This window comes from Malus sylvestris, chromosome 9 (assembly GCF_916048215.2).
Source record: "Malus sylvestris chromosome 9, drMalSylv7.2, whole genome shotgun sequence".
Taxonomy (NCBI): Eukaryota; Viridiplantae; Streptophyta; class Magnoliopsida; order Rosales; family Rosaceae; genus Malus; species Malus sylvestris.
The window spans coordinates 32,981,594-33,000,722 of record NC_062268.1 but is presented as its reverse complement, the minus strand read 5'-3'; the positions used below and the strand labels follow the sequence as shown (position 1 = coordinate 33,000,722).

Genomic DNA, 19,129 nt, shown 5'->3' with positions numbered 1-19,129 from the left:
CCTTTTTGATACGCAAACTTAAACTACGCAACTCCATAGCCAAAAATAAACAATCACACAAAACCCTGATAGCAAACAAAGAAAACGCATTTAATCCAGGACATCCTTGAATTTTTTAGCTTAAAGAACAAATTTTTGATACAAAATATATTGCCGCAAAGCGAATACTAATAAGCTTTCAGGAGTGAAACTTATTTACCATGAACATTTCATAAAAAACACAGCCAGAAAAAATAATCAAGAGAGGAAGTAAAAATAGAGGTAAAGATCTACCAAGAGATTACAAATTAGCACAAATAAGGAAGTAGAAACTCCCTAATCCAAAAGCAGAAAGATTGAAAATTAGCCTAAAAATTTGAGGAATAGTAAATTTACTTGAACTGGAGGAGAATCTAAGGAAGTTGAAGCGCTGCCTATGATTTTGGGAATTTCAGGTGAATCAGTGGGCTTAATCGAAAAGCAATGAAAGATATTGCTTACGGTGAACATGGCCGATAGCTTCCACTACGACCTTAAAAGAATTAGAAAGAAAATTTAACTTGACTAAGAGAGACCTCAATGATCTAGCTCAATTCATCGTTTAAGAATCGGTCGAACTGTGACTCCGTCACTCCATCTCTAAACAAAAGTAGAAAACCAAACCAAGTTTAAGAAAAATTGTGCGCGCCCAAAGAGAACATTCAACTGTATAAGTGAACCTTAACTCATGCCATTTTAAATTTGACATTCCTGCATGCCCAATTCGTATCATGTGTCCATGGACATTTAGTTGTAATGCTAAAACTCAAATTTCTGTCCTAAGTATAAAAAAGTTGCGAACATATATATATACATCTTGAAATGAAAATTTCACATGGTGATCCAGCCAAGCAGCATAAAAGTAAACTTTCATTTTGCGCTTCAACAGCCTCATTCTTCCTTCCTGCAAGATTTCGAACAAATCTGTAAAATAGAGTGAAAAAGTAAAATAATAAATTATCATGGCAAGAACTAAAGAAACAGAAAAACGAACTCGACTTCATACTCCCCTAATTAGTTTAATTAACTTAAGTACTTGCCTGAAGGGGTAAGAACTTATCCCAAGGAAAGTTGGATAGTGTCAATTTCTCCAAGCACTGTAATCAAAACTGTCTACATTCTAAACCAACATATAGATCTAACCCAACCCAAATTATATGCAGTTTATTTAATAATGCAATCATCTTGCAAACAGAAACAAAAGAGCTCTCTATGAAGCTCTTGACAAACTAATCATATTTCTAAGATCCTTGTCAAGAATCACTTAGTTGAGAACTCCATTGCTCAAATAAGAATATAAATTAATGTACTTATCGGTTTCAAACAATTATAGTCTTACAAATTCTTTTTCTTGGTCAATGTAGTTTTTTTTTTTCACTTCAAAAAACTTGAAAATGAAGGGCAATCATATTGAATAAAGCAACTATCTGAACGTTCATATAATTTTCTATCTTTATGCAAACGCATTTCCACATATTACCATGAGTGTCTCAGGTGATCCACTATTCTAGACCAACCAAAACATCAATTCATTATATTAACGTTTCATAACCATCAATTATCATGATATTATCAAAGTGACTTAACCTCTATTTGCATAATATTATCATGATTCAGCAACATCCCTAAACTTTCAAAAAACCAATAGAAACAAAAGCTTTGGTGTAAATTAACCATCCAACTGAAGAAATTAAAACAAAAGCATAGCAAATTATATACCTCAAAATGTCAAGCAACCAAATTCTTCCCCCAACGACCCAAAATTCTGAAAACTCCAAAAAAAAAAAAAGGTAAACCCATTAGCAATTCATAGCTTTTATAAAAGCAAAAAATTGGACAACAGTAAAGACATGGTGACAAGCCATCTCTCTTTTTGCTTATGTATTTGAAAAGATATTTTAATAGCAGTTTATGGAGTCATTTTGATCACGTTGCATGTAAATTCCTTTCCACAGAGTTTGAAAAATATGGCAATTTATGGCCTCAGTTGAATAACATGGTTGAAAGATTTAAAACTGATACATTCAATTTTTACCCATATCAATCATGTGCTATTAAAAGTTTATCGATGTAAATAGATGATTTCAATCATGTGATAACATAATTTGCTTCAACCTAAATGCATGTGCATGTAGATGTTTGTTAATGCATCTCTAAGTAGATGGTTAATCAATTCAAAATACTTCTTTGTCAATTTGCCACTGAACTTTAAAATGACAGCAACAATGGAAAAGAAGTGACGACCAAGTTTAATAATACAAAAATCATAAACCCTATACTGAAATTCAGAGAAAATACAAACAGTATCTCCAAAGACACTTAATTTGCATGGTTCACAACAGAAAGGGTATAGAAAAGAGGAAAAAATTAGGATTAGAGTTTGGCGGTTCTCGCCCAAATTTGGTCTCAATCAAGCACTCTCACCTTCATGCATTCAGTACAATAAGAATTTAAGAATACAACTGAAAGTAAATGAACTTACCCAATGTCAATGGAAATATAAATTGTAATTTGTAACTCATGTACCAAGTGGCATTGATCCTGAGAAACGTTTGAAGACTTCTATATTGGACACGGGAAAATGTCAACAGCACAGGCTTGTTAATTGAAGTCGTCAACATCAGAACAGCTCCTCCTCTGGAATTGACTTTCACAAAGGAAAAGATGCTTCTTAGAGAAATGACTTATGTCACAAAGATGGTGACAATCACTCCTGGCAAGTGAAACGCTTGCTTGATCCCTGCTGGATGTAGCTGCCTATTAGAACAAAGCTACGCAGCTACACAATATATGCATAGTTTTTCATTGTTCTAGATTTTTTAAGTTCCTATGTATCTTCTCCTACATATATGAACCTAAATAAATACAAATCATACAATGGTTGAATTCATTATGACTTAACGTTATTTATCAAATAGGAAACATCATAACATGCTTTACCTAAAGGATTATATCAAGAAACAGTTAGAAGAAAAAAAAAATCAAATTATATGTCATGACTGAGAGAGGTCTATTTGTAAGGTACTACAGAACCTCAAGGTAAATTCACCGTCACTGTCAAGCAACCTCAAGCTAATTCATACGGAGCAGCAAAGATACACAAAAACCTATTCAACAGCTACATTGCTATTTGGACAATTACAAATAAACAGATGCACAAAAACCTATTATGTAGTACCTAAGTCATGAGTCATGACTGAGAGAGATGATAGTGAAAAGATGATTTGGAGAATCCACTTTCCATGAGGCAACTGGCTTTCCTCCACTACCTTTACAAAGATTATAAAACATAAAATAAGAGTAACTATAGGACAAACAGAAGTTATAAGGAACAATAACGCTGAATAAAAGTTACATATCTAGCAAATATATATGTTTCTAGAGTCTGGTGGTGGGAGAACTGAGATCCCCTCATTGGTTCATGCCCCACAACAGTGCATTATCATGAGTGCAGGGACAAAATGGTTTTGGCAAAGTTTATGCTCGACTAAATATCACAAAGTACTCATCTCCAGTCTCGACGTGGCTTAAGCAAGACCAGGCCAATGTTCAATAGTATTAACAGCAATAAAAACAAAATCAATTTTTTTTATCAAGGTAAAAACAATGTGAATAAATTCATTTACACAACTTTATCAAAAGTAGAAGCCATATGACAAGCATTGGGAACAAAAAAATTCAAAAGTAAGGATGGAAGGAGAACCCCAAACTTAAATAAAACGATAACAAAATAGGAAAAGAAGAAAGCTTACAATCCACATATATGTTTTTTATTTCCTTTGTGTCATAATCAGGCGACATACACCGCAAGCCCGGACTTCTTATACCACTCTCTACCTTCCCCGCAATTTCCGGGATTTTAACGGAAGGTTTCTCATCTGCACAGTCATCTTGCCCAGGTGTTGAATCAGCTGCATATGGCTTAGCAAGCTGAGACAGAAAGAACAGAGTAGCATTATAACGACTCACAGGTCTCAGTCTCAAAAACAACAATTGGAGTTTCAAAAGAACATAAAAAGGAGTAACCAGGAAAAAGATTGAAGTCAAGTAAATACCGATATATACGCAACCCAAACTCCAACAGAATTTCAATAGTACTGGTCCAACATTTTCTCCCTTCGATTTGGCAAATTCGTAAAAACATTTGTACATGAACAACAACATAAACCATCACTTTCTGCCGTACATTCAGAAATTGATAGTTTTAACGTTTGACCATCCAAATGTTTTCATCGTCAAACAAAAGAAAAAGGAAAAAAAACTAAATTATCCAAACACACAGATCAAAGCATGGATCTTTATGTCTTACCCACAAATGAAATAGTGCCCCTATATGTGATTCTTCAAGTCAATTTCCTTCAACCACCAAAAAAAGTTAAAAGTCAAAAACTTTGACTAAAATTGCACACCGATATCAACGGGGATGATCAAGTCAAACAATTTGGTACCTGGGTCGGGTCGGCGGGATAAGTACAAATTTGGTACTTGTCGTTGACGTTGGCGATTCTGAGAACTTTCGCGGCATCTCCGTCCTCGTGCTTCCGGATTGCGACAACGGTGTCCTGTCGTATGGCCATCGGCAGCATCGAGTAGCGCTCGTAGTCTATGTGCTCTCCGATCAAGTTTACTCTCCCTGAATTCACCGTCCGATCACAAATTCAAACACGTGCACAAAACCGAAAACTGAAAAATCCACGAGAGAGAGAGAAAGAGGGACCCACCTGAAGAGCGAGCAAAGAGATGGGGAGGGTGACCCACCTGCTGGAACTTGGACTTCAGCCGGTGGAATCGGAGCTGGGCCTCGTCGAGTTGGGAGGAGTCGCCGTAGACGGCGTCGAGGGTGTTGTGAATTGGGATCGGGAGTTCTTCGTGTTTTGCCATTTGTGTCATCTACTTGATTACCCGAACCCACTGCAACCACTTAAAGAAAACTCAAAGCCCCCCGTGACGGTGACGGTGACGGCTACGCAAGCAAACAAAAACTCCAATATCTGCTTGATGGTCTGCGACTCCATATCAATCGCCTCATCGACCTCCAACGCCTCACGGCTGGCGAGACTGAGAATGGCTAAAGAGAATCGGTGAGGGCTTTGAGGGAAATTACAGAGTGAGAAAAGGGAGGGATGAGGGATTTGATGGATGGTTACAGAGAGAGTGGAAGAGAAGAAAGGAAAAGAGAAGGGAATGGAAACGTGCGGAACAGAGCAATCGATGATTGACGCGAGGGCGCCCATTACTGTGAAAAAGCGGTGGCAATTTTGTAAATAAATCTTAACTTTTAATCTGAACATGCGGTGGCAATTTTGTAAATAACTCAAAATTCATCCCAAAACACTATAGTGTTTGGGTTAATATTTGAACATTGAATTTAAATGAAGGAAAGTCCAAAGATGCCAATTAAAAGAAGACTTCCCCGAAGCTTAGCATCGAGCCCAGAGGCAAATTGAAGTCTCCAGCCAAATACAAGTCATGTGCTTACCATTGAAGTGACAAAAGATGGAGACTAACCTACTACTAGCCAAAAAGCACTTTCTAGTGGCAGTTCTAGTAAAAAGCTGATGACTCATTACCCTCCAAGTGCTTTCGGATAAGGATAAAGGTTACAGCAGTCGGGAAAATTTGCCTATAAAAGGAGGAAGAAGTCTCAGAGATAAGGACACTCAACCAATCAAACAAACAACATATAAACTCTGCTCTCAAGCCAGATTTGTATCTAAAAGCTGTAATCAACCCTGATCCCAATCATTTTAGGATAATTCCCTACAGAAGACATCTTTTGTCTAGTTTAAAAGCTCTACTACCTCCCTTAGTGGTGTGGTATTGATTTCCTTGTGTAAACTTGTTTACCATCTATCATTTTCAGCATACAAACCTTGTAAATACAAAGAGAAGTGACTGCAAGAAGTTCAACCTTGACAGACAAGGTGAAATCTTGCCTGAAACTCTTTGTTTGTTTTCTAAATTAGTAGATCTATTGCTTAATGCATTCTCCAATGTGTATTCAAATAATTTCCATCATTTTTCCTATCTTAAGAATCTCATTTGTAGTTGGATTTGGTTAGTTTAATGGATATGTTATCATTAAAATCAATCAAGAACCAAGTAAATAACTTAAAGTGCTATGAACTCCCTTCGTTTGAACATACAAGACTATGAACTAAAAGTCTTTGGTCACAAGGCAAGAAAACGAATTCAATGTAGACTTAACTCATCCACGACAATCCTTTGATAACAAGAAGTCTGAGTAACTTGGGGCGCAAATAATCAACTTAAAACACACTTGTTCTACATCTGTTATACTGAGATAGCAATGGCAAGCCTAGCACTCAGTTAGTTTTGATTACGATTCTTAAAGCCTACACCTAAGGCCCCACAATGACACATTTCAGAACTAATTTTGTCATCTTCTTGTAGCATATTAACAAACAAGAGCCCGACTACACATCCAAAGTGTCAATCCCTTGAGGAGCTGTGCTGAAGTCCGAGGATCCTTCTCCAAGAGAAATCTTTGCCCGAGCAAATAATGCAATTGAAAACATTACTTTAGACTAAAATAAAGTAATGGTAACAAGTGCCACATATCAAAATTTGAGATCAAAAGTTACGTGCATGCCTGCCTGTGCCATAAAATTATGAGTTCAAACAACAATAATCAATGAATTTTATTTGTCATAGACTCAGAAACCTTAAAAACCACAGAGCACAACTTTCCCTTCCTCCATGGCCGTCGGCCTCTGGCTAAGGCTGGGGGTCGATGGCCGACTCCCTTCATCATCCTCCTAACCTCCTTCCCTTCTCTCTCGTCCCTTCATTCCTCTCCACCTCCCTCCTTCCACCCCACTTTCTATTGCCTCGTCATACCCTCTCTGTTTTTTTCTTACGTCATTCTTCCCTTTCCCCATTTCTACCTTTCTCAGCCTCTCATCTTCTCACTCCCTGTTGTCCCCCCTGGGTATCTCTTCTCCATCTCCCTCATCCCGAGCTCCTATCCTTTCCTTCTCCCCCATGGTTTTCCATCGTCCCACGGACGGGCTTTGTCCCAAGGGTTCCTCTGGTGTTCCATTGGATGGCTTTGGATGGTTTTAGTGGCTTAGGGTTTGGTGTTACGCGTTCCAGAAATAGGTTTCGTAGGGTCCCTCATTCACTTTGGTGCCGTGTGTTTTTGAATCTAAAGTGTTTTTATCCTGGGTGGAGTCTATTTTAGGTGTTCCTGGCGACGACTTCCTGATTGCTCACTGTTTGAAGTGCAGATCCGTTGTTCCCAGTGTTTTGGGCTCCTCGAGGGTTTACCTTTGGCAATATCATTTCAATCTATTTGGGTTCGTTATGGTGGTAAGGCTGGTGAGGCGGTGGCGTGGACGGTTCCCTTTGCCATCCTTATCGATCATCGATACCCTTCCTACCGTTACGACCCACACTGGGCGACGGAACTTCTGACGGTCTTTGGTGTCTTGGGTTTCGCTCCAACTTCAGCGGGCGTCCCACGCCTCTGTCGACTCTGCTCCAATGTCTCTTGCCAATTCTACACCTGTTTCTCCAATGTGGACATGTCGGATTTATTTTATTCGCCTTATGTATGTGGTGGTCGTGTGCTTACGATGGTTGATGTTGTCTTCGCTTTTTGCGTTGAGTTTGTGGTCTCGTTTTTAAAGATGAACTTTTTGTGGTCTCGCTTGGTGGTGATTTTTGGTGGCCTCACATTTATGTGATGACTTATGCGGTTGTCGATATAAGTTTGTTGCGTTTATCGTGTTTTTGTAACAGCTTTGTATTGATGACGGTTTATGGGGCTAGGATAGTGTTTGTGGTTGCCGTATAGGGGGTTTACTATTGTTTGTTTTACTGCGCAAATTCACTTCAAATCAATTTCTTGGTCACTGAAGATTATGTACCCAATTGGCAACCTTTGTAACTATTTGAGAAGTTGAATGAAATACAATATTGTCTCTGTTAAAAAAAAGTAATGGTAAAATATCGCCCTTGAAACGTCTAAAGTTAACTATTTCACTGAGGGGGTGGTGTTTGCTTCAAGGGAAGCATCATCAAGAGCTCATTGTTCTATTCTGCCACCAAGAGCACTGATATCAACTGGTTGTACTTAGTAAAGTCTTGCTCTCTATGCTGCAGGAGCACGTTGGAGCCATGAAAAATACTGAAAGTCTTTTCCAGCATATCTTCCTTAGTGATAGTCTCCCCCACAAAGTTTCATTTGGGAGCTAATTTTGAACATTGCAGAGTTATACTTAGCAACCTTCCTAAAATCCTAGATTTTCAAGTGTGTCCACTCATCTTTTGGGGGAATCACCATTGTTTGGTGATTATATCAGTTTCTTAATGTATTGCAAAGAGCTAGTGGATCTTCAACCGTTCAATAGTCGTTCTTTAATCCTTCATCGAGATGGCGACGAATAAAGATCATGGCTTTCGCCTAATCTTGAGATGATACATTGTTTCCCTCCTTGATGGTGTCTCTAAGATTAAGAGTGGGCACAGTCCAATTTAGCCCGGTTTCACCCTAAAATCAGAACTGGGGAACCCAAAATTATCAACGTTTCGGTGAGGTGAGGTTTCACTTAAATTTATTACTAAAATCATACAATTCGGTTTACGCTGATTCTGGTTTGGTTTATGCCGGTTTATGGTTCTAACCAAAATTATACATATTTTTTTTTTTTTGAATCTTCTACTTCCAATACCAAACAGATATTTCCATCACAAATTCAAAAGATAGAAAACCTCAGATCTACAACATGTGTGACCAGAAGATATAAAGTTTACCTATATAAATCAAAAGATAGAAAACCTCATATCAAGGCCAAAGTGTACGTTTTGGAATCAAACTAAAGTATATAAAATCCATAAAGATAAATGAGGAAAAGAAGATAGGAAAGAGAGGGATGAAAGTTGGAATGTGAACTTGCGGCTATAATTGAATGAACGAGGTGAAGTAATTACCAAGAGTTCGGCTTTTGAGGTTGAGAATTTTTTATATAGGTTTTTAGTTTCGGCTTAGTATTTATATAAAACAAGGGCTAAATAATTAGATTTAAAAGAAAATTAATGTAGACAGTCCGGTGCGATTCCAACGACTCTTGAGAATTAGAAATCAGAACCGGAACTGTTTTAAACTGATTCGATTTGGTTCCAATCCAAGTTTGAATGGTTTTGATCAATCCGGTTTTTTACAATTTATTTTCATTTAATTATGTTCGGTTTCACGGTTTCTCGGTTTTTATGTCCACCCATATTCAAGATTTCCTGTCTCCATTTGGATCTTGGCATCCACTACCAGGTAAGTTAGTTTTTTCTAGTGATATTTAAGTCAACAAAATCAAGTTTTGTCAAGTTCACCATTTTCTTTTTCAAAAAGAAAAATGAGATGTGTAAGAACTTGCACTAACATGGATTATAGAGAAATGTAGTGTTAGAACTTTTGGTTCTTACAAATTTTTCATTTTTGAACTTCATGCCAAAATGATAAGCACTCGAAACTTTAGGCTCGAGATTTACATAATTTAGAATATTAGGTAGTTTTTAATACTCAATACACAAGCATTGCTATCAATATTAAGTATTACTACCAAAAAGAAAGAAAATTAATGAGGAAGACGATTGTACCGCACCACTCTTATTGAAATAATATAGTGTAGAATGGATGATTATACGACACCACTCAAGCAGCATGAAACTAAATATGCAGTGCATAATGGGCGATTATACTGCACCACCTAAAATTGCATAATTGCAATAAAATTAAATATGCAGTTCAAGATGGGCGATTGTACTACACCATCTAAAATTGCAATAAAATTAACATAAATAAACACTGCGTTAATAATCAGGAGCTACACTAAACAAGAAATAAAAATATAAGTAATTATTAAATTGAGGACTAGGAAAAGACATGGTGTTAATTGCTATTGGCGAGAAAACACCAAGCAGGTGAGGTAGAGAAGGAAGCATTTTTCGGCAAGCGAAATGGGTATCATGTATCACACTATTTGTTTTTCGTAATTGTATCATAAAAAATGCAAGTAAAAAGGGGGAGTGACGCATGAAAAGCCAAGGAAGTCTCGGGGAGACAGGGGATGATAACTTGGGATTCGCTCAACCAGGGGCAATGGAGCTCGCTCAAGTCGCTAATCGTGGATTCGCTCCATTTAAGGCTTTCTAGTACAATATTTATAAGCGTTTACAAATTAATAGACTTTAAGTTTCCATGACACCCTTACAATTCCCAAAATAACTTAACAAATTCCTAAGTAATTAAAATACAGAACCTTTGTTATTCCAAAGCATATTAATGGTTTCAAATTGTTTTCTCCATGTCTACCTCCCACATCATTCTCCTTTACTCGAAAAAAAAAACTCGTCCTTGAGTTTCAGTTGACCTCTTTTTTCTTTTTTTTTTCCCCTCGATCTTTTGGATGTCCAACCAAGATATTCCACAATACCCAATTTAGCACCAAAATTTTCCAAGTTTCTATAGACCATGCACATGTTAATATTTTCTTCATGAAAATAATCACCTTGGAATAGTGCTTCCAAATCACTTCTTCAAATGAGCCGAGAGAATTCAAATCGTGTTGAAAAGTTCTTCTATCAAATAGCTCTCCTCTCATATCTTGAGCAACAAAACTGTCCCAAAAAGGATAATCATTGCTACAGATATTAAGAGCTTGTACTCCATTATATAATTGTCCATGGAACTCTTCAACCACATCTTCATCGCCTTCATATTGATCATAAACTGGGGTGGAATCCCATTCGGCAAAGTTATCGATTACATCACTGTTTTCTGTATGTTTCCCTTTCGTGCCAAACTCCATGTTGGAACGTTTTTCAACCTCATCACATGCACAACAAATCTCACATGAACCATTTGGACAACGATCAAAATTTGGAGGAAGATTGAGATTTAGAAAACCGTCACCTGAAAAATCAAAGACAACCATTTCTAGAACCCATCTAACCTCATTTACTGGAGGCAGCAACATGCTTTAGTAAATTGAAGATATTGTTTTGTAGAAATAACAAATTGAGGAATCGCTCGAGAATTTAGAAAGGGCTTTCAAATGATATATGGCATTGAGAAATACTTAACCAAATCGAAAACGGACCCGCAAATGAATTGATTTTGTTTTCGCGACAGCACTGATGCTCTGTGGTGTTTTGCCTATATCTGCACACACAAAATTCGGTTTGATGCACGGTTTGTTGCGTAGGAAACTAGACTTCCACAACTTTCCAATGATGTATGAATTTCTAGATAAAAGTCAAGGGAACTGAGTTGGTTTTGAGGACAAACACAGATGATGTGCGCAGCACTACCACCAGGATTTCAGATAAAAATCCAAAAACCAGCTTTGATGCCACTTGACGCAAGAAAAGCCAAGGGAGTCTCGGGGAGACAGGGGTGATAACCTAGGATTCGCTCAACCAAGGGTAATGGAGATCGCTCACGTCGCTAATCGTGGATTCGCTCACACGAAGGAGAAATCACTCTCTTCAAATGCACAAGGCAGATACAATTTTAATTCATTCAAGTATGCCATTCAAGGCTTTCTAGTACAACATTTATAAGCGTTTACAGATTAATAGACCTCAAGTATCCATGATGCCACGCCTCGATACCGACCTACGTCCCGGATCGCCATCTAGCGTCACCAAATACCCGTATCTCAATCTACCCTGTCTCCTCGTCAGACTGCCTACGTACCCTTATTAGGGATCAAGTCATTCGTAGTTCATCTTTCACCAATCTAGACATTTATTCCAGTGCGTTCTAACATGAATACATAGCATACTATACTCAATTATTAGAACTTGACATGCATGACATTACCAAGTTCAGGGCTACAAAACAAACCAACATGCTGTTTAAGATTCTCATTCCATCATTCATATAAATTCCATGTTTTCAACACGATACTTCCATCCACATCATGTAACATATCAAATAACTAATGAAGCTCATATTATTCTCAAGCCACATTGATCAACTAAAACAATCAAAATAATAACAACTATAACCAAGGTCATTCTACAATCCCGTCAATCAATCAATTCATGAATCAAAGATACATGAACTTAGCCTTTAATTATGTTAATCAATGAACGCAGTACCATATCATTTCACAAATTTAACCAAGGAACTCTATGTAAATTCCTACTTGGATTATGAGCAATAACATGGTAACTCTATTTTATATTCACAAGGTCTATTGTGGAAAATTTCCATTCACTCAAATATAGGATTCTAAGATAACCTTATGGAAATGAGCAAGAGCAAGGGTTCTGGACCACTTAACAGAATCCAACAACATCGGGTTCCTAACCACTCAACGGAACCCAAAATATCAAGCGGTTTCTCGTAATCTACCCAAACTTGTCACATGTAAAATCAATGCCCACATTATGGGAATGGTTCACTAGGCAAATCAGGCACTTAGATAAGCTGCGAGGCTCAGGTGAGTGAAAATAATACAAGTATGTGATATTCATTAAAAAGAAAGACCATTGATCACAATTTATAAACCTCAAAGATAAGTTCGTAATTATAAAAACATAGCCTAATCTCTAACAACTCCAAAGGAGTCACTTAGACATCCAACGACTTTTTCCATTCATACCACCAAGATTCTCAAAAAACCATCGTTCATATGTGCATTACAAACTAGGGCTAGAGGGACGCAGTTCGGCCGAAGTCTACATAAGTAATCAAACAGGAAGTGCCCCCCCAAAGCAGACTAACCAAGTAGAGCCACCCCTAAGAAAGTAACCAAGTAGACAGTGACCCCCCCAATGTGGATTAACCAAGCAGAGTCACTCCTACAACTATTAGGAAGTGATCACCCAATGCGGATTAACCAAGCATGATCACTCCTAAGCATACATGGCCATAAGGATCGTTCAACGCGGATTAACCAGCTCGATCCATATGTAGTATGGTCCCCAAATGCTGATTAACCAAGCAGGACCACTAGTGACCCCCCTAATGCAGATTAACCAAGCAAGGTTAAGATAATCAGGTAGGTAGTGACCCCATAATGCGGATTAACCAAGCAGAGTCACACCTATAGAACTGTCAGGCAGTGATCACCCAACGCGGATTAACCAAGCATAATCACCTAAGTATAAATGGCCATAAGGATCGCCCAACGCAGATTAACCAAGCACGATCCATATATAGTATGGTCCCCCAATGCGAATTAACCAAGCAGGACCACTCATGCACCACAGTTACATGGTGCAGTCTCATCATTACACATTATACATAATTATACGTATGCATGCTATCGATTCCACATATCAACCAACATCTAGTCATATGGAGCACAACCCAAGGAATTCCCTCAATTACTATATTTACTAAAAATCTAATAATGTACCTAACTCATCTCCTGACTTTCACCTCCACCTTATGCTAGGTAATAGTGCCAAGTTTGTTGATGCACAAAACCGAAGGGGTCTTGGAACAACGTAAATCCGACCGTGAATCTACAAGAAAGTAAATAACACAAGATGTATCGTGGTTCACCCCAATGTTTGGGCTACGTCCACACTGATTATTGTATTTCTCTGAGATGTTGAAGATGATAGAGAAAGCTTCTCTGTGAGGATGAGAGCTTTGAATCTCAGAGTATGAGAGGCTTTTAGAGGGTGAGGGGTCAGGCCTAAGAATTGGCTTCTCATAATGAGGAGAGTGAAGAGTCTTTTTATAGAATAAGGGCTCCTCACTTATTACATATTTGCCCATTCCTTTATTACATAATTACATTCGAGTCCCCCGAGTATTTATACGAGATCTAAATACGAAGGCCCTAAGTATGGTATAAACAGTAGTCCCCCAAGTCTTTAGTCAAGAGAGTCTTTTGGCTGGAGACTTGAAATTCAGTCCATGTGTGGGCCGAAGTAACTAGATGTCGTCTAGAATTGATACTCAATATGAGGCGGTGCCCAATCTGAAATGATGCTCAACCCGAAGTAGCACATGTTGCGAGGCTGCTCTGCTTGACTTATGTTGCCTTAGTTGGCTCATCTTGTGGTGTTTGAAGGTGAGGGAGTCCATTTTATAGAATAAGGGCTCGCTCCTCAATACATAAATATGGGCTAGAGTTGATGCTCCCGGCGAGGCGGTTGCTCAGTAGACGGCGATGCTCTCTAATGATGGTGAGGGAGCCCCTTTTATAGAATAAAGACTCGCTCCTCAATACATAAATGATGGGCTAGAGTTGGTGCTAGCGGCGAGGCGGTTAATCAGCAGACGGCGATGCTCTCTAATGATGGTGAGGGAGTCCCTTTTATAGAATAAGGGCTCGTTCCTCAATACATAAATGATGAGCTAGAGTTGGTGTTCGCGGTGAGGCGGTTGCTCAGCAGGCGGCGATGCTCTCTAATGAAAGTGAGGGAGTCCCTTTTATAAAATAAGGGCTCGCTCCTCAATACATAAGTGATGGGCTAAGTCCCCCAAGTATTTTTCATGAGGCCCAGTTGAGGCCCAATATATGGTACATAATGTAGTTTCCCAAGTCTTCAGTCAATAGAGTCTGTTGGCTGGAGACTTCAAATTGAATCCATGTACGGGCCGAAGTGGCGGTTGTTCGGAGGCGGTATTTGTATACCCTGCACTGAAGCTTTGTAGGTGAAGCTTTGCAAGTGAAGCTTTGAAGCTAGAGCTCTGTAAATGAAGCTTTTGAAGCTAGATTGACATGAGTGATGCTCATGAATGTTTATGTTGATTGACATGAGTGATGCTCATGGATGTTGACATGAGTGATGCTCATGAATGTTGACATGAGTGATGATCATGAATGTTGACATGAATGATGGTCATGAATGTTTATGTATGATTGTCATGAGTGATGCTCATGAATGTTTATGTATGAATGACATGAGTGATGCTCATGTATAATTTTGGAGTACTGGACGTACTTTTAATCACCTAGTGGGTGATAATAGCGGCAGGCTTGCTGAATAATTTTGAAGTACTGGGTGTACTTTTGATCACCTGGTTGGTGATAATAGCGGAAGGCTGTCGAATAATTTTGGAGCCATATGGCCTGACTTTTTTGGGCATATGGGCCTTGGCCCTCCACATGACATTGCAACCCATTATTTTGGGCTTGCCGTTTTTTTTAATTACCCTCTGACGATGTTTATACAAATGTCTCCGAAAGATAAGAAAAATAAATTACATCATTCAAAAATAAATTTGACCCTCTGCTTAATGGGTCACGCCCGTCATTCTCTTTTCTGCATGCCATCACCACCGTAATTATGTCTGCTTCTTTTTATCTTCTTTTGCTTTCTGCTTTTGCTTTTTTCTTTTCACTTTTGTGGGAGTGGTTGAGCTGTCTGAGGGCCTTTCTTTTTCTTTTGGTGGATAAGTGTGACAAAGCATGCTAGCACATGTGAATATCTAGTAAAGCTAAGTCATTTGTTGGGAAACGTTATTCCCTTCGTCCAAGTGGGTTGTTGAAGATAACCCATCCTGATTGCAGCACCACAAGCCTGCACCTTGGCAGTATAAGTATGACTTTTTCCACGTGGTCGACAAAAGAAAAAGTAGCTTCAAGTAGTTGATAGTGTTATCATTAAGAGATCCCTGCCAAATTCCTGCCAAACTTCACCTACATGCGGGATCCCCCATACTGGAAACGTCTTTCCTGGTATGAATCTGAACTTGAAGCTGAAACTGCTTGAGGTACTCAATGGCTTCATCAAGCATCGAAGCCTTGTCCGTCTTGTTAGAATTTGGGATGAGATTTTGCAATGCCTTTATTTTCTCATTGATCCTACTCCTCATCCTATTTTCAGACAAATTATGAACTTCTGCAGCTCTGCTTCTCTTAGAAGAACTCCGGCCTCCACTTGGCCTTGATTCCATAAACGACTCCCCTGGTTATTTGAATTAAGAGGCAGCACCCCAGGATTGAACCTCTGAGATGGGATGCTTAGCTGCTTATAGAAGGTCATCTTGTTCCTTGAATGAGCTCTCGGCCCTCTTTTATCTACATCATTCACATAGAGCCTTGGGAACATAGGTCCCATAACCTTTTCCTCGTTCTCTCTCTTCATTTTTCAACACCAACACTCCAAACCCAAGTGCGAAAAACCGATTTTTACATTCAGTTTCAAAAACCCACTTGAAAATTACTCGAAAAAAAAAGCTCTTTTGTTAAAGGATCTGAAAAAATCTACAGGTAGATAGCTGAAAAGCCTTCACCTTTCTTAAAACATATCAAATTCCAAAGAACCCAGAAGCAGAAACCAGGCTTTCCAAAAGCTGAACCAGTTAGTTGATAACAACCCAGAAAGGGAAGCATGAAATCAGGCAGAACCCAGATGTCAAAATTCACAGAAAAAGTTGAAAAAAATGAGAGATTTCTGGATTATCCCAGAAGAGGAAAAAAAAAAGAACTTGGGGAGTGAAAACTGATGGAGGAACGAACTCAAAGCGTGAATTGTAGGAAAGAAGGGATATGAGTAAAAACAAAGCCAAGAAACAGATTGGGGTTCGAGGGCTGAGAAAGAGGAGAGAAAAAGAGAGAGAAAGAGAGAGCTTGCTCATTATGAACAGTTTTGGTTGATGCATGCTGACCTTGATGACCGTTATTTGGGGTACTTGCACCTTTTTCACCATCCAAACCGGCAGCATTGGATCGTAGGTTCAATTGGGGTTGCAGTGATAATTCTGAGATTTCCTTCCCCCACATGGTCAATTTAGAGTTGAAAAAATGGAGAGGTGTAGTGGTAGCTGAAGCTCGGGTATGCGAATCAATTAGAGTAAAACTTGAGGAGTGGGTGAAGCTTTAGCCAAATGCCGGAGTCAACGCCTTTATTGGTAGACTCCATCGTATACCACGACGCCTAGCTGAAGGAGAGTGGGTTGCACGATCTCTGATGCAGGAAGAGTTTAATTTCGATGCGAATGCACTTTTCGATTGCTTGAAAAGGGACGAGAACGGATGATTCCCGGCAGTGCTTGGGAGGCCGCTGATGTTTCCGTAGTCGGAGAGGATCTGAGAGTAGGGTTTGTGGGTGACTGGGTCAATTCCCATCTTGGAAAGCTTTTTTTTGAGCTTGATGTTCCATTAGTTTTTTGACATCATTGTCTGTTCTTCCTGGTAGTCGTCTTGCAATGAGAGACCACCTACATTACATAAGCATAGAGTAAGAGAGAGAGAGAGGTTGTGATTGTGTTTCCATCGCTGCCACCGTGACCAGAAGCTGGAGTATGAGACATGGGTCTTGCAGTGACTGTGCATGTGTTTGGTTCTTCGGTTTTTGCAGATTCAAGGTGGAGTGTGGTGAGGTCTCACGGTGGTGAGATGAAAAAAATGAAAGAGAACTGACATAGCTTTTTGTGTTGATTCCCACAGACGGCGCCAAATATTGATGCACAAAACCGGAGGGGTCTTAGAACAACGTAAATCCGACCGTGAATCTGCAAGAAAGTAAATAACACAAGATGTATTGTGGTTCACCCCAATGTTTGGGCTACGTCCACACTGATTATTGTATTTCTCTGAGATGTTGAAGAGGATAGAGAGAGCTTCTCTGTGAGGATGAGAGCTCTGAATCTCAGATTATGAGAGGCTTTTAGAAGGTGAGGGGTCAGGCTTAAGAATTGGCCTTTCCTAATGAGGAGAGTGATGAGTCCTTTTATAGATTAAGGACTCCTCACTTATTACATATTTGCCCATTCTTTTATTACATAATTACATTCGAGTCCCCCGAGTATTTATAAGAGATCTAAATACGGAGGCCCTAAGTATGATATAAACAAAGTTCAAATAGGTATTTAGTTGGCAAGCATATCCAAATAATTGTCAAACAATATTTAGATCCCATAATTGTCATAACATTCATCATAATTATTATTCACATTATTAAAAAGTTAATTAAACACATATATATCACAAACATCATCAATACACAAGCCAAATCATATATAATTAGCATAGGTCTATGGCTAAATATATAAAATTCACATTTCAATAGAAATCATAATTATAAGACCAATTCATATTCACAAATGATACTAATATAAGAAATTAAGATAATAATCATATTTCATATATTCAAGTCGCTATCTAACCAATGTAGGCCCACTAGATTTTCACTAGTAATTCCCTAAGGTCCATAAACAATAACTACAATAGCATACTAAAATTTGGTGTCAATTCAATGGTAAGATCGTCAATTGTTAGAATATTCTAGTGGCGGGCCTTATCGAAAATATACTCAACCAACAACATTTCATAAATCGAACGTCACACATCGGAAAATTCGATTTTTCCCAAAAATTCTCAAATTTTACAAGAATGAAGATCTCAACAAGTAGAGTAATCTTTATATCTGTGGCCGAGTCCAATTTGGCTGGGAAGGCCCTCAAATTGGCTCGCACCCTTCGAAACCCTAAGGTGAGTGTTCTTCAATTCGGCTTCCTTGGTGTTCCAACGCCCCAACCACCAGTTGGGTCTTGTCCCTGAGTTCAAGGGAAGTTGATTAAGGGTGATGGTGAATGGTGATACTCACCGGAATGACAAATCGCCGTTGAGAACCCCCGGATTCTCCGGTGGAGTTCTACCCGAATTAGACCTTAAAAACTCTTGATTTTTTTGGTGGAGATGGAAGGAGGAAGGTAGTTGAGTAGGTTGCAGGTAAAGGAGATAAGAAAATCAGTTGAGAAATGGTAGAAATTGGCCTGAAGTTGGCCGGTTTTGAAAAATGGCTAGTGGAATACACGGTTTCAAGAAATGGGGGAAAGAAAATGTTGTCCTTTCTAATCCTCCTCATCCATCCATTGGCCCCCCCCCTCCCCCCCCTTTTTCACTCTTAATAGCCTGTTCCCTTAACCCAATTATATATTTGGGCCTTTTACCCTCTAGTGGAAATTAAATAATTTCCACAATCTAAAGTTTCACAACTTCAAACGTCCGTAACTATACTGTTAGAACCTTGACTCGCAAACGGTTTTTGCCTATGCGCTCGTGGCTTCGAGACCTATTCGAAAATGTTACTTGTGACCTTGAAAGGTCAACGAGTAAATACTAATTTTCCAGACTTCACTCTTTGTAACTAGTTTAATTGAAATCTAATTTCA

General features: G+C 38.8%; 1 pseudogene; it reads right to left on the bottom strand.

Annotated features, from left to right (window-relative positions):
* Positions 1–521: 521 nt before the first annotated feature.
* LOC126634500 (galactokinase-like) lies at positions 522–5,244 on the bottom strand (annotated as a pseudogene).
* Positions 5,245–19,129: the final 13,885 nt, after the last annotated feature.